At 36.8% G+C, this 16,393-nt stretch overlaps 2 pseudogenes; one reads left to right on the forward strand and one right to left on the reverse strand.

Moving 5' to 3' along the window:
* Window positions 1-5,859: 5,859 nt before the first annotated feature.
* LOC129628363 (olfactory receptor 51V1-like) lies at window positions 5,860-6,801 on the reverse strand (annotated as a pseudogene).
* Window positions 6,802-7,500: 699 nt separating this feature from the next.
* On the forward strand, window positions 7,501-10,023 carry LOC129627818 (olfactory receptor 51V1-like; annotated as a pseudogene).
* The last annotated feature ends 6,370 nt before the right edge of the window (window positions 10,024-16,393 follow it).

The following is a 16,393-nucleotide window of genomic DNA, read 5'->3' on the forward strand; positions in this document are numbered from 1 at the left end:
GCCATGTTTGAGTGAAATAAAAAAATGCAGAGACCCTCTGCAGATCATAGTGGAACATAACTGAATTTTTCTTATACTTTGAATCACAGGACCCACCTCCTATGTTTGGTATATAAGACCCTTTACATTCTTTCTCCAGCTATTAAAAAATCTTTAATGATTACTTTGTCTCATCAAAATCCACCCCTTGAATGTCTCCTTCTGGTCTACTATAGACATAAATATCTATAAATATATCCTTCTTCATGAAGTTATATTTACTAAGTATTTTATGCTACCAAATTGGTGAGTCTCATGCCATGAAATGTTTTTTCTGACAAATTTAGGACTATAGCATGCAGTGTTATCCTTATATATTTTTTTATTGTTCTTAAGTGTCTACTGAATTTCTTTATATAAAGAGAAATTTGAAAAAATCTTTGGTATTTGGGGTTTCTATGAATGTTCTGAACATAAAGGCAACTTTTAAACTTACTGTAGACCACATTGTTCTAAAGTCCATTCAATTATTTGATTCAACAAACAATTTTGACCTAGTAAGGATGGAGGTCTAAGAAACCTGGACAGAAATTATGAATTTTTAAATTATTATGAATTTTTAAATTTATTTATTTTTGTCTATGCTTGGTCTTCTTTGCTGTGAGGACTTTCCTCTAGTTATGGAAGCAGGGGTTACTCTCTAGTTGTGGTGCACAGGCTTCTCATTATAGTGACTTCTCTTCTTGCAGAGAACACACACCAAGGTGCCAGGGCTTTAGTAGCTGTGGCTCCTAGGATCTGGAGTGCAGTCTCTGCAGTTGTGGTGCATGGACTTAGTTGCCTCATGGCATGTGGGATTTTCATGGATCAGGGATCCAGTTTGTGTCCTCTGCTTTGGCAGACAGATTCTTTACCACTGAGCCACAAGGAAGCCCTGGAATTCTTACTATATTGGTTTCTAAATGTCTTTTTTCTTCTTCTTCCTTTTTTTTTAGTATTAAGTAAAGTTTATTTTGTTTTTTATTAAGATTTTCATATCCTAATGATAATATTTCATAGATAGGTTTCATTTTTCAAGCTCATCATCAGTGAGTGCAAGTAATCAAATGTTTGCCAAGTATATTTAATAGAAAAAGCAGATTTCAATTTGGTATGAAAAAAATGGTTGAAATTGGTTACATGTGAGAGTTCTGTAGTCAAATGTAATTGGTTCAAAACTTTATTTAGTCGCTTCCTAAATGTACACATTGGAAAAACGTTTATTGTCACAAATTAAGCTGTCTAACTTTTAATTACAAATAAAAATAAGTCTCTTTGGGAATGAAGGATGGTGGTTATCATAGTGTAATATAATGGATATCTTTATATAATGGTCTTTACATGGGACTTAGCAACTATTAAGGACTCAGTTACGGTCTTCATCTTTGTTATAATTGTTCTTTTTTTTTAATCATGCAAATCTTCATCATGCCTGTCTTCTTATTAACTTTTCAGATAGTTATCATTAATAATATTCCACTAAAATGTATTTTAAAAATACAAATTTAAGATTTTTTCATGACCCATTCTGTTGTCACGTTTTGTTGATATACATGTTGAGTGCAGTATTATTTATATCTGTAACTATTTCCATATCTATATATTTATGTGTCTATGATCACATTTTTTAATGTTATATGATTTCATTGTTTATAATTTTACAGTTCCTTGGTTGTGTTTTTAGCATTTAATGGAATAAAAATTTCCCACCATGAATATGGATTACTCTGTAGTTTATTTCTCCTGTTAGAACTACTGAATTTTTATTTTTAAGCTATGAGTAATTAGACACTTCCATTTATTAAGTAAATATTAAACCAAGTATAATTTATTGGTTGATTGACCTTTTAATCATGGTGAAGTATTTCTTTTTCTCTAGTAATATATCTTGACCTATAGACTTAGTTTTGTTATTTTCAACTAACTTTTTTTTCTAATTCACTAATCCTACCTTCTGCTTCTGTAACTCTGCCTTCCTGATTTATTAGGTTTAGTTTTTGTGGCTTATAGTTTTTATAATATCCATCTAATTCATTCTTCCTATCTCTTTGTCTCTCTAATTTTAATTTGGGTATATTTTGCTGAAATTCCCAATTTTCTTATTTGTTATTTGTTTCACTGTTTCCTTGAGCATATTAAACACCATTACTTGAAAATTCTTGTAAAAAGCTCAACATTCAGAAAACGAAGATCATGGCATCTGGTCCCATCATTTCATGGGAAATAGATGAGGAAACAGTGGAAACAGTGTCAGACTTTATTTTTTGGGGCTCCAAAATCACTGCAGATGGTGATTGCAACCATGAAATTAAAAGACATTTACTCCTTGGAAGAAAAGTTATGACAAACCTAGATAGCATATTGAAAAGCAGAGACATTACTTTGCCAACAACGGTCTGTCTAGTCAAGGCTATGGTTTTTCCAGCGGTCATGTATGGATGTGAGAGTTGGACTGTGAAGAAAGCTGAGCACTGAAGAATTGATACTTTTGAACGGTGGCGTTGGAGAAGACTCTTGAAAGTCTCTTGGACTGCAAGGAGATCCAACCAGTCCATTCTAAAGGAGATCAGCCCTGGATGTTCTTTGGAAAGAATGATGCTAAAGCTGAAACTTCAGTACTTTGGCCACCTCATGCGAAGAGTTGACTCTTGGAAAAGACTGATGCTGGGAGGGATTGGGGGCAGGAGGAGAAGGGGACGACAGAGGATGAGATGACTGGAGGGCATCATCGCCTCGATGGACGTGAGTTTGAGTGAACTCCAGGAGATGGTGATGGACAGGGAGGCCTGGTGTACTGCGATTCATTGGGTCGCAAAGAGTCGGACATGACTGAGCGACTGAATTGAACTGAACTGAACTGAAAACTGTAGCCTACCGGTCTCCTCCTTCCATAGGATTTTCCAGGCAAGAGTACTGGAGTGGGTTTCCATTTCCTTCTCTAGGGGATCTTTCCAACCCAGGGATTGAAGCCGGGTCTCCCACGTTGCAGGCAGATGCTTAACTGAGCCACCAAGGATTAATAACACATTTATAAGTCAACTATATATTTTAACTTAATTAAAGACTGAATGTGTAAAAATAGCATTTTGACTTTGACATTTCATGAATCACTTTTTTTCAAAGTTTTCTTTTTTCACTGTTATTTACATGGGTTCCTTTCAGTTTGTGACTTCCAGTCAGTTTTTAAAATAAAGAAGCTGAGAGGATAACTTACAATATGAGATTTTAAAGAGACTTAAACACTGGAAAACTTTTCTTAGAAATATTTATGGGGAAAAAAAAAAAAAACCTCAACTTACATAAAATTTAAAAATCCCCAAACCTACTTTACTGTTGTATAAAATGGGGAATACTACTGCCCATAGCTAACTCTGATAGTTATTCTTACTTCAAAATTTTATTTTTGATATACATAAATGTATTTTGTTTAATGTCAACCTTAATGTATATATGATAGGGATCATTTACTTATTATCATTGATTAATATGATTATTGAATGTGACATTTCTTCCCATTCTTATTTCTGAAATAAAATACATTCCCCATTGTAACTAGAACAAGTTAATTAACAATAATTTGCAAATAAGACTGATGGGAAAGGCAGGGATTCTGTACTTAAAAAATCACCATCACAGGGAACTCAGAAGAAAGGCAGCATAAAGGAACTCATCTGATAAGGGGAGAGCTGTTTAGGCAGACTGAGCTGTAAGGATGTGTGTGGGCATGAATGGTGACCATTCTGAAAGGCAAGAGTCACAAACATAAACTCAGAGTCTTTTATGTAAAAATAAAAAACAACTGTTATTTTTCTCATAATAGTGCATTAAAAGACAAACTGAAAACTAACAAAGCAAACAGTACTTTTCAAAATTGATTATTTCCATATTCTCTGGAGTATTATGGATGGAACATTATATTCATATTTTTCTTTAACTTTTTTTTTATTTTTTAACTTTACAATATTATATTGGTTTTGCCATATATCAAAACGAATTCGCAACAGGTATACATGTCTTCCCCATCCTGAACCATCTTCCCTCCTCCCTCCCCATACCATCTATCTGGGTCGTCCCAGTGCACCAGCCCCAAGCATCCAGTATCACGCATCGAACCTGGACTGGCGACTCATTTCATATACGATATTATACATGTTTCAATGCCATTCTCCCAAATCATCCCACCCTCTCCCTCTCCCTCAGAGTCCAAAAGACTGTTCTGTACATCAGTGTCTCTTTTGCTGTCTCATATACAGGGTTATTGTTTAACTCTTTATTTTATATTGGAGTATATCTGATTAACAAAGTCAATAAAGTTTTTTTGTTAATAAAATTAACAAAGTTGTGATAGTTTCAGGTGTGCAACAAAGTGATTCAGTTATACATATATATGTATCTATTGTTTTTGAAATTCTTTTCCCATTGAGGTTGTTACATGATACTGAGCAGAGCTACCTGTGCTATACAGGAAGTATTGTATACTTCAAAGTAAATGTGCAGCAATTTACTTCCAATTTGTGTAGTTTAACTGCAGTTAGCCTCTGCTATAACCCTGCTGCCCCAGTCATGACAAGTACATAGCCCTGATTAAGTTGCAATATTCAAAGTAAGAAAGAAAAAAAAAAAGAAAAACAAACAAATCTTGAGACACACCAGGTTTTTCATTAACTTTTTTTTTTTAATTTGGGGGGCATTTTTTTAAGCGAAAACCTCTCCCCAAATATACACCTGCTTTTGATGACTGAACTAAATTATCTAATTTTACATATGAAGAGGATGAGAATTAGAAATGGGACATATACTCAAAAGATTCTCAAAAACACAGTTCTATCCCTGGCTTAACCACTAATGTATTAGTAAAACATTAATACCTCTGTACCTAAATCTCCTCTCCTAAAAATGAAGAGGATGATCAAACTGTCTATAAAGTGTCATTTTGTCTACAGACCCCAAGGTTAAAGTCAGTTGATATTAAAGTCAGTTAAGTATTATTTGCTCAGTAGTATCTGACTCTTTGAGACCCTATGGACTGTAGCCTGTCAGGCTCCTCAGCCTAGGGGATTCTTGAGGCAAGAATAATGGAGTGGGTTGCCATGACCTCTTCCAAAAGTCAATCAAAATATCATTTAAAAATCAATGAGCATCCCACACTACTGTGAATTTACTACAAAATTCAAATGTATGTATTTGGATGTACTGGGTAGGAAATATAGAAATGGAGTAGTGATTCAATGTCCTTATTTATCAAACTTTTGCATTAGCTATGTAATGTAATCTATGAATATCATACATTTTACTAGATGGAACAGAATGGGCTCTTCAGACACTTTTGTTCAGTAATAAGTAGAAGTATGAATGATCTCTATAGAGATGATTTGTGACACATAAAAATAATATATAAAATTTGCTTCTTCCATGTATATTAAACACATATAATAGTTACATGAAAAAATAAAATATTCTAAACTAGAATTCAAAAAATCATAGACGTACTATAAATTTAGAAATTTGAAAATGCTCATTGGTTCACTTCGGTTAACATTCTACTTAATTTTACAATTAAGAAATAAGACAAATAACCCTTTCTCTCTCTGACTATAAGACCAGTAACTTTTTCTCTACCTATTTCTCTGATTTTCAAAAACTAATATAAAAATTACTTTTTATATTCTTTGCAGGTTAATCCTGTTAAATTTAAAACAGTGGCAAAATAAAGAAAATTACTATAAATATGCCTTTAACCTGTTAAGTATTTCATATAGTTATTGTTGTTAAAAGTCATTATTATTCACCTCTCTTGCAAATACTACCTTTCCTCCCCTAAAACACATTAACCTGTAGAACTCAAGTTTGTTTAATGAACCATCTCCGAATCCTGTTACGGATTTGTTGGGTCTTGATGATGTAGGTGATGGGGTTCATCAAGGGTGGGAAAAGGATGTAGATGTTGCCCATGAGGACATGGACCACAGGCGAGAGGTGCTGCCCAAAGCGGTGTACCATAGTCAGACCAATGATTGGAATATAGAAAACCAGGACAGCACAGATGTGGGAGACACAGGTCTTCAAGGACTTGAGCCGCTCCTCTTGAGATGCAATAGTCAAGACAGAGTGAAGGATCAATATGTAGGAGATGAAAATGAGCACTGAATCCAAAAGCAGTGTGCAGATCACCAGGGCTAAGGCATAGAAGCTATTGAAGCAGATGTCAGAGCAGGCCAGCCGGAGTAGGTCCTGGTGCAAGCAGAAGGAGTGGGAAAGGATTCGGAGTCGGCAGTAATGGAAAAACTTTAGGCGGACAATGGGAGCAGTAATGAACAGGAAACTCCTCCCTAAAATGACCACACTGATGTTGATGATTCTGGTACTGGTGAGGGTACATGTGTATCTTAGAGGATTGCAGATTGCAGTAAAGCGATCAAAGGCCATGGCGAGAAGGACTCCAGACTCCATGCAAGATAGACCATGAACAAAGAAGGTTTGGGCAATGCAGGCATCCAGACCAATCTCCTGGCTGAGCCCCCACAGGATCCCCAGCACCGTGTGCACTGTGGACAGCCCCATGCACAGGTCAGTGAGGGCCAGCATGGCCAGGAAGTAGAACATGGGCTCATGCAGGCTCAGCTCAGTACGGATCACATGCAGCACCAGGCAGTTTCCTGACAGTATCATAACATAGATACAGGAGAAGGGGATAGAGAGCCAGGGATAGTCCCGTTCCAGACCAGGGAAACCCGTAAGGAGAAAGGTAGAATTACTGATTTTGGGATCAGGTCAAACAGACATTGATTTCCAGAGACAGTAGCCTCTCAAGGAAAAATGAGTGCCTTCATAAAAACTCTGAAGTAACAGCTGTAATAAGAATTGGATTAGTACAGTAGCTCATTAAATATACAACCAAGGCTTGCAGTTTTTCAGAAGCTAAGTATTCTCTGAAACAGAGACAAATTTATGCCTACACATGAAACTTCCCTGTTATTAGATTTTTGGCCCCATCAGAAGGCTCAGAGGTCATATCCACAAGGTCACCACCAATTTTTAGCTGAATGCTTCACATTACAGGTCTCAAATATGAATGACCTTTTACTTGGCAAAGAAAAATAATGTTTAAGCATGCAAAGTAGAAAAAGAAAACACATTTGGGTTGTTTACATGTAAATCCTGGTGAAATAAATTGCAAAGCACAGCTACTGGGTGGAGGATTAAACTCTGCTTATTACGTAAGGCATTAAGTCATTTATAACAGTCATTTATCAGTGATGTTGTCCATTCTAACACTTATGTTTCAGAGACTTAGTAAAAGACAACTGTCACTCACAGATGTAGAGATGTTCTTGCCAATCTTGAAAAATTGATCGTACTCTTTTTTTTTCCTTGGGTCACAATGGCCTTTAGATTCTAGAAAAAGCAAGATTTATGCAGGTACAAACAGTATAGGAGCCACTGGAGTAAATCCCAGATTGAGGGAGATGTTGAGGATGAGGGATGCAACATATAGTGCCTATGTCCCTTGGGAAGAATGGGAGAAAACCCACTGGGAGTGTGTTCACAGCAGACTTTTCATTTCACTAAGTTTTGAATAATATTGTGAGTCAGTTCAGTCTAGTTGCTCAGTCATGTCCAACTCTTTGCAACCCCGTGGACTGCAGCAGGCCAGGGATCCCTGTCCATCACCAACTCCTGGAGCTTGCTCAAACACATGTCCATCAAGTTGGTAATGACATTCAACTATCTCATCCTCTGTTGTCCCCTTCTCCTGCCTTCAATCTTTCCCAACATCAGGATCTTTTCCAATGAGTCAGTTCTTCACATCAGGTGGCCAAAGTATTGGAGTTTCAGCTTCAGCATCAGTCTTCCAATTAATATTCAGGATTGATTTCCTTTAGGATGGACTGATTGGATCCCCTTGAAGTCCAAGGGACTCTCAAGAGTCTTCTCCAAAACCACAATTCAAAAGCATCAACTCTTCAGTGCTCAGCTTTCTTTATAGTCCAACTCTCACATCCATACATAACTACTTGGAAAAACCATAGCTTTGACTAGATGGACCTTGGTTGGCAAAGTAATGTCCCTGCTTTTTAATATGCTGTCTAGGTTTGTCATAGCTTTTCTTCCAAGGTGCAAGCATCATAGTTGCAGTCACCATCTGCAGTGATTTTGGAGCCCCAAAATGTAGTCTCTCACTGTTTTCCATTGTTTCCCCATCTATTTGCCTTGAAGTGATGGGACCAAATGTCATGATCTTAGTTTTCTGAATGTTGAGTTTTAAGCCAACTTTTTCACTCTCCTCTTTCATTGTCATCAAATTTACAAAAACAAAAACAAAAAAACACAAAAATTATCATCCTGGGAAATTTGGAAATGAGCTTTGGACAGAGAGACCCAGAAAGCTTTATAGTTTCCTTCCTCCCTTGTTGATGTTTACATTTTATTTGAAGGGAAGCAGATATCTTTTATATAAACAAGCTATTGCTATTAACATCAAATTTCATTTTATTTCCCTTAACTTCAGCTATAAGCTTTCTTATTCTTTTTTGAACACATGGCTTAAGTATTCAAAGAGTTCATGTGTAGCAAATATAAAACATTGCTTAAAGTCACATAATTTTACATGTGAGTGATAATTCTTATAAGCCAGTTAAAATCAGAGCCCCTGTTTTCATAATGATCATATTAAGGAACAATTTTTTTTAACATTTACTATATGCTAAGAGGGCTTCCCTGGTAGCTCAGCTGGTAAAGAATCCACCTGCAATGCAAGAGACCCAGATTCAATTCCTGGGTCAGGAATGTCCCCTGGAGAAGGGATAGGCTACCCACTCCAGTATTCATGTGCTTCCCTGTGGCTCAGATGGTAAAGAATCCATCTGCAATGCAGAAGTCCTGGGTTTGATTCCTGACTTGGAAAGATCCCCTGGAGGAGGGCATGACCACCCACTCCAGTATTCTTGTCTGGAGAATCCCCATGGACAGAGGAGCCTGGCCAGCTACAGTCCATGGGGTTGCAAAGAGTTGGACATGACTGAGTATCTAAGCAGAGCACAGCATAACTTATTAAATTATTAACATTCTAATTATAATTCTGTAGTTGAAATTATTTAGTTCAACAAAAACGCACCTAGCATATATTAAAATCTGAAATACAACTGTACAATTTATTTTCTCATATCTCACTCATTTGAAAATATCAAATAATATCAGCTATTCAAAATATGAAATATAATCTATTTTGCTATCACCAAGGTTTCAGAATATTTTACAAAATATTAAGTCCTAGGTATCCTCTGGCGGCTCAGCCAGGAAGTCAACCTGGATGCCTGAATTGCCCAAACTTACTTTATGCATGGCCTCTCCCTCACACAGTCTGGAGTCCTTCTTGACATGGCCTTTGATCATTTTACGGCAATCTGTAATCCCCTGAGATATACATCCATATTAACCAACACCTAGATCATCAAAATCAGGCTTGGGATTTTAATTAAGAGTTCTATGCTCATAATTAGGAGTTTTATTTTCATTGCTCCCATTATCCTTTAAAGTTTTTCCACTCCTGCCATTCTTACATACTCTTTCATTCTTTCTGTCTCCACCAAGACCTGCTCAGGTTATCCTGCTCCGACACCCATTTCAACAGTTTCTATGCCTTGGCTCTGGTGATTTGTATTCTTTTGTTTGATCCCATATTAATTCTTGAGTCCTACATTCTGATCCTGCACTGTCTTGGCTATTCCATCCCTGGAGGAGTGGTTCAAATCCTTGCAGACCTGTGTCTCTCACATCTGTGCTGTTCTGTTTTTCTATATTCCAATCATCAGTCTGACTATGGTGCACCGCTTTGGGAAGCACCTCTCTTCTGTGATCCATGTCCTCATGGGCAACATCTGCATCCTCTTCCCAGCTCTGATGAACTGCATCGTCTACAGTGAAGACCCAACAGATCTGTACCAGGATTCAGAAGTGGTTCTCCATGAAAATGGAGTGAAACATTTTGGATCAAAAGCTGGTTAGTTTCAGAAAACTTTTGGCAAAAAAGGAAAGTATATTGAACATTAAGACTTTATATGACATGCCATTATCATGTGAAAAATTTAAAGATTTATAAACATCAAGAATGGTAAAACCCTTATTTCTCAATTTACTCATCAAGTATAATGTTGAAAGTTCTGATCATAGATTTATTCATCAGAGATCCCTATCATTTTTGTCTAGGAGAAGGTAATATTCACAATTATCCAGAAAAACCTTGTCCTGCAGGAAATATCTCCAAGACAATTTTCCAAAGCCATATGCTATGTATGTCAGTGAAGGCACAATTTTATCACCACTTGGTATGACAGCTTTGATCAGCATAGAAGTTACAACTGGTTTCTAACTTTAAATGATGTTTTCAGATTGGTTCAATCATGAGCTGTTCAAAAGCACCATCAGCCTTCTCGTCTTATTAAAGCATCTATTAATAACTTTGTATCTAGCTTCTGAGAGGAACTTTAAAAAATATTATTTTTTTTTGAGAGGAACTTTTATCACTATCATTTTTACATCTATAAATGGCTACCAATCTCACAATCTTAATTTTAGTCTTTGATGTCTTTTAACTCTAAGACTTGTCCTTTCCAGTTCTGAATAAATGCTCCATTTAAAGTGAAAGAGGAGAGTGAAAAAGTTGGCTTAAAACTCAACATTCAGAAAACTAAAATCATGGCATCCGGTCCCATCACTTCATGGCAAATAGATGGGGAAGCAATGGAAACAGGGACATACTTTATTTTGGGGGGCTCCAAAATAACTGCAGATGGTTACTGCAACCATGAAATTAAAAGACACTTGCTCCTTGGAAGAAAAGCTATGACCAACCTAGACAGCATATTAAAAAGAAGAGACATTACTTTACCAACAAAGGTCCATCTAGTCAAGGTTATGGTTTTTCCAGTAGTTGTGTATGGATGCAAGAGTTGAACTATAAAGAAAGCTGACTGCTGAAGAATTGATGCTTTTGAACTGTGGTGTTGAGGAAGACTTTCGAGAGTCCCTTGCACTTCAAGGAGATCCAACCAGTTCATCCTAAAGAAAATCAGTCCTGAATATGATTGGAAGACTAACGCTGAAGCTGAAACTCTAATACTTTGGCCACCTGATGGGAAGAACTGACTCATTTGAAAAGATCCTGGTTCTGGGAAAGATTGAAGGCAAGAGGAGAAGGGGATGACAGAGAATGAGATGGTTGGATGGCATCACCAATGTGATGGACACAAGTCTGCGTAGGCTCCAGGAGTTGGTGATGGACATGCGAGCCTGGCATGCTGCAGTGCATGGGGTCTCAAAGAGTTGAACATGACTGAGTGACTGAACTGAACTTACTTTATTGAATCTTATCTTTTCTATATTTGTTTACCAGTAAGGCACAAAGTCTTTGGTAGAATCATTTCATACTGATGGATAAATATGTTACTCTATAATCAATATGAGGTGAGAAGACAAGACATTTGGGAAAGCAATGAAGCCTATTCTGTACTACAAACCTAGTGGAATTGTCATTCATGAGGCCATTCTCATAAGGAAGATGATATTGTTGTCTTTTTTATTGCTAGCAACAAATCATCTTCATTATCCTCATCCTTATCACCAAATTAGGGGGAAATACTGACAAATATGCTACTGGATGGAGCTTCCCTGATGTTTCAGATGGTAAAGAATCTGCCTGCAATGTGTGAGATACAGGTTCAATGCCTGGGTCAGGAAGATCCCCTGGAAAAGTGAATGATTGGGAAGATCCCCTGGTTAAGGGAAAGGCTACCCACTCCAGTGTTCTGGACTAGAGAATCCCAAGGACTGTATAGTTCATGAGGTCACAAAGAGTCGGACTTGACTGAGTGACTTTCCCTTCACTTCACTTCACCCAGTCCAATATTCTTGGCTGGAGAATTTCATGGACAGAGGAGTCTCTCTTGCTACAGTTCATGGGTCACAAACAATTGGACATGACTGAATAACTAACATTTTGACATTCATGCTACTAGATAAAGCAAATCTTGATTACTTTGTAGACCTCTGTCAATGAATTTGTTAGACCAAAATTGGTAAACATTACATCTCCTTAAAAATGTCTCCAAATATTTCCACTCAGAACCACATCCCCTGTTCTGTACCAGAGACTCTGAATTAGTCATTTCATTACTTAATCTTTATAGCATGCATTCTGAACAGGCAATACTATCTTTGACATAAATGTAAAATATATTAAGCCACAACAGATACAAAACAAGTTAACTAGTAGCAAATATATAAATATACACACTGTTGTTCAGTTGCCCAGTCATGTCTGACTTTGTGATCCCATGAACCAAAGCATGCCAGGCCTCCTTGTCCCTCACTATCTGCCAAAGTTTGCCCAAGTTCATGTCCATTGCATCAATGATGCAATCCAGCCATCTCATCCTGTGATGCCCTCTACTCTTTCTGTCCTCAATTTTTCTCACCATCAGGGACTTTTCCAATGAGTCAGTTGTTTGCATCAGGTAAGCAAAATACTGGAAATTCAGTACTTTATAAACATACACACTATCTTATAAATATGCACATTTAAGTATTTATTACATAATATTTAGGTGTGCATTAGACATACACATTCAGTACTTTTAAATATATACATTAAGAGCTCTTAAATTTCACTCTTAATTCAAAATGTTTAAAATAGAAAAGGAAGAGATGAGAAAGAATTGTACATAGAGAAAATATGAGTTTGTTATTGAATTTCTTTGGAGTCTTATATTTTGGAAATTAAAAAAAAAAACTGAACAAATCACAAATGGTGCAGTGGATTAATAATAAAAATCTTCAAGGGTAGCATGGCATCCAGTTCACTACATCAGATTCGACTTTTCTCCCTGCTTTTTAGTAAAATTTATTTAAATGTACATCAAAAGATAAAAGTTGATGTCTCACACCCTCTCACCCCTGACCCTCACCCTAGGTGGACAGCACTTGTTAATGCCCATTTGGCCTTCTGATACATGGCGGCCTGGGCAAGATGACCCTCCATTAACCTCAAATCTCATTTTCTGTTTACAGTCTGTTTTACATATGGGTACTCAGGTATTTATTCTCTCCTGTGCAACCTTAATTATGGCTTTAATTCTTTTTCCTGAGCTCAGAGAAAAGTTCCCATTTCCCTATTCAATGCCAATCTTTTATACCTTGTATATAAAGTCACCTTGGGTCCTCATTTTTAAGATCTTATTACTTCAGCATCATATGGTACAAAAAGTGTCTTTCTCTTTTCTCTCTCACCCAACAGGATTCTTGAATCCGAGAGCTAACTTCCTGTTCTTGTGGCCCCTCTGATTTCACTTTAATAAAAACAGCTGTTACCTACACAACAAAAAATAAATAAATAAAAGTTTAAAACAGAAAAACTAGAAGGATATAGTAGACCTGAAAACACTTTGAATCAATTCAAATAATTAAGATTTATACAATTTTCACACAGCAGATCAGATCAGATCAGTCGCACAGTCGTGTCTGACACTTTGCTATCCCATGAATCGCAGCATGCCAGGCCTCCCTGTCCATCACCAACTCCCGGAGTTCACCCAGACTCAGGTCCATCGAGCCAGTGATGCCATCCAGCCATCTTATCCTCTGTCATCCCCTTCTCCTCTTGCCCCCAATCCCTCCCATCATCAGAGTCTTTTCCAATGAGTCAACTCTTCACATGAGGTGGCCAAAGTACCAGAGTTTCAGCTTTAACATCATCCCTTCCAAAGAAATCCAGGGTTGATCTCCTTCAGAATGGACTGGTTGGATCTCTTTGCAGTCCAAAGGACTCTCAAGAGTCTTCTCCAACACCACAGTTCAAAAGCATCAATTCTTCAGCGCTCAGCCTTCTTCACAGTCCAACTGTCACATCCGTACATGACCACAGGAAAAACCATAGCCTTGACTAGGTGGACCTTTGTTGGCAAAGTAATGTCTCTGCTTTTGTATATGCTATCTAGGTTAGTCATAACCTTCCTTCCAAGGAGTAAGCATCTTTTAATTTCATGGCTGCAGTCACCATCTGTAGTGATTTTGGAGCCCCAAAAAATAAATTCTGACACTGTTTCCACTGTTTCCCCACCTATTTCCCATGAAGTGATGGGACCGGATGCCATGATCTTCGTTTTCTGAATGTTGAGCTTTAAGCCAACTTTTTCACTCTCCACTTTCACTTTTATCAAGAGGCTTTTTAGTTCCTTTTCACTTTCTGCCATAAGGGTGGTGTCATCTGCATATCTGAGGTTATTGATATTTCTCCCGGCAATCTTGATTCCAGCTTGTGTTTCTTCCAGTCCAGTGTTTCTCATGATGTACTCTGCATATAAGTTAAATAAACAGGGTGACAATATACAGCCTTGACGAACTCCTTTTCCTATTTGGAACCAGTCTGTTGTTCCATGTCCAGTTCTAACTGTTGCTTCCTGAGGATACAAATTCTATTCAAGTTCCCATAGACTGTAAACTAAGAGACACTGAAATATATCCAGGGACATGAAACAAGGTGCAAAAATTTCATAGCCTAAAGGTATTGAAATCATAGAGTCTGTTCTCTTATCTCTATGGCATTATGTTAGAAATTAAAATCAAATCTACTATATCCTTCTACGGGAGAAGGAAATGGCAACCCACTCCAGTATTCTTGCCTAGAGAATCCCATGGACAGACGAGCCTGGTGGGCTGCTGTCCATAGGGTCGCACAGAGTCGGACATGACTGAAGCGACTTAGCATGCATGCATGCATTGGAGAAGGAAATGGCAACCCACTCCAGTATTCTTACCTGGAGAATCCCAGGGACAGAGGAGTCTGGTAGGATGCCGTCTATGGAGTTGCACAGAGTCAGACAGGACGGAAGCAACTTAGCAGCAGCAGCAGCAGCATATCCTTCTACTTCCCTGTATATTCATTCTATTAATTTTTAAGAGCTGGATATTGAAACTCCAACTAAAAATCTTATTTACTTAAAAAATAATTTTAATATATGGTGGAACTGTATATAAACTTGTTCTTTATTTTCCATGTCTCCTGCAAATGTGTTATCATACTTTCATAACTAAAAAAATAAAAATGAAAATAAAACTTATGGAAATAGGAGAGGAGTGGATGGGGAGGGAGGTAGGAGGAGAGGTTTGGGATCAAGGACCCATGACCATCTGTGCCTGATTCATGTCAATGTATGGCAAAAACCACCACAATATGATAAAGCAATTAGCCTCCAATTAAAGCAAATAAATTAATTTTTAAAATAATAAACTATAAAGAAGAAAATTAATTTTAAAAATGAGTTCAAAACAACTTGAAAATAAGGAAAACCAAAGGTTGAAAACGTGGAAGTTATTTCCATAATGTAATGAAACTATATTTTAAATGAAGCTATCTTAAAATATACATTTGATAATGTATTTCTCTTTGTGAACTGAATTGAATCAACAATTCCTATAAATAGGGAAGAAATTTTTATTCCTTCTAATTTATAGTGAAATAGGTGAAGTTTAAAACAGCAATGACTGCTTGCAAATGAAAAATGAATTTTCATAGACTGTTGTCATAATTCCCTCCAAAGAATGGAAAAAATAAGAAATTCCCACTATAGCATGATAATTTCATGTCATTTCTTTATTTATTAGTCAATGAAATGAATTGAGAAATTAATTATAATGTTCAACTATGATGGAAGAAAACAATGTTCTTATTTACACCAAATATACTAAAATTGAAAAATTCAGTAATATTTTCCTAACAATTTGTTAAAATTATAAACTTTTAACAAGTAGCACATTCTGAAAATAAACCATTTACACTAAAAAATGCCACTAGAAAGTAAAGTAGAAAGACAAGTCCTATTAACAAATGTAGCACTTCTAGGTATTAAAGTGCAGAAACACATTTAGAAATCATTAACACTCTGATAATTGTATATTGTCACCCTGCTTATTTTAATTCATGCAGGGTACATCATGAGAAATGCTGGGCTGGATGAAGCACAAGCTGGAATCAAGATTGCTTGGAGAAATATCAATAACCTCAGAAATGCAGATTACACCACCCTTATGACAGAAAGTGAAGAAGAACTAAAGAGCCTCTTAATGAAAGTGAAAGAGGAGAGTGAAAAAGTTGGCTTAAAACTCAACATTCAGAAAAATGAGTTCATGGCATCATCCCATCACATGACTACAAAGAGATGGGGAAACAGTGGAAATAGTGACAGACTTTATTCTGTGGGGCTCCAAAATCATTGCAGATGGTAATTGCAGTCATGAAATTAAAAGATGCTTGTTCCTTGAAAGAAAAATTATGACCAAACTAGACAGCATATTGAAAAGCAGAGACATTACTTTGCCAACA

Source organism: Bubalus kerabau, chromosome 15, assembly GCF_029407905.1.
Source record: "Bubalus kerabau isolate K-KA32 ecotype Philippines breed swamp buffalo chromosome 15, PCC_UOA_SB_1v2, whole genome shotgun sequence".
NCBI lineage: Eukaryota > Metazoa > Chordata > Mammalia > Artiodactyla > Bovidae > Bubalus > Bubalus kerabau.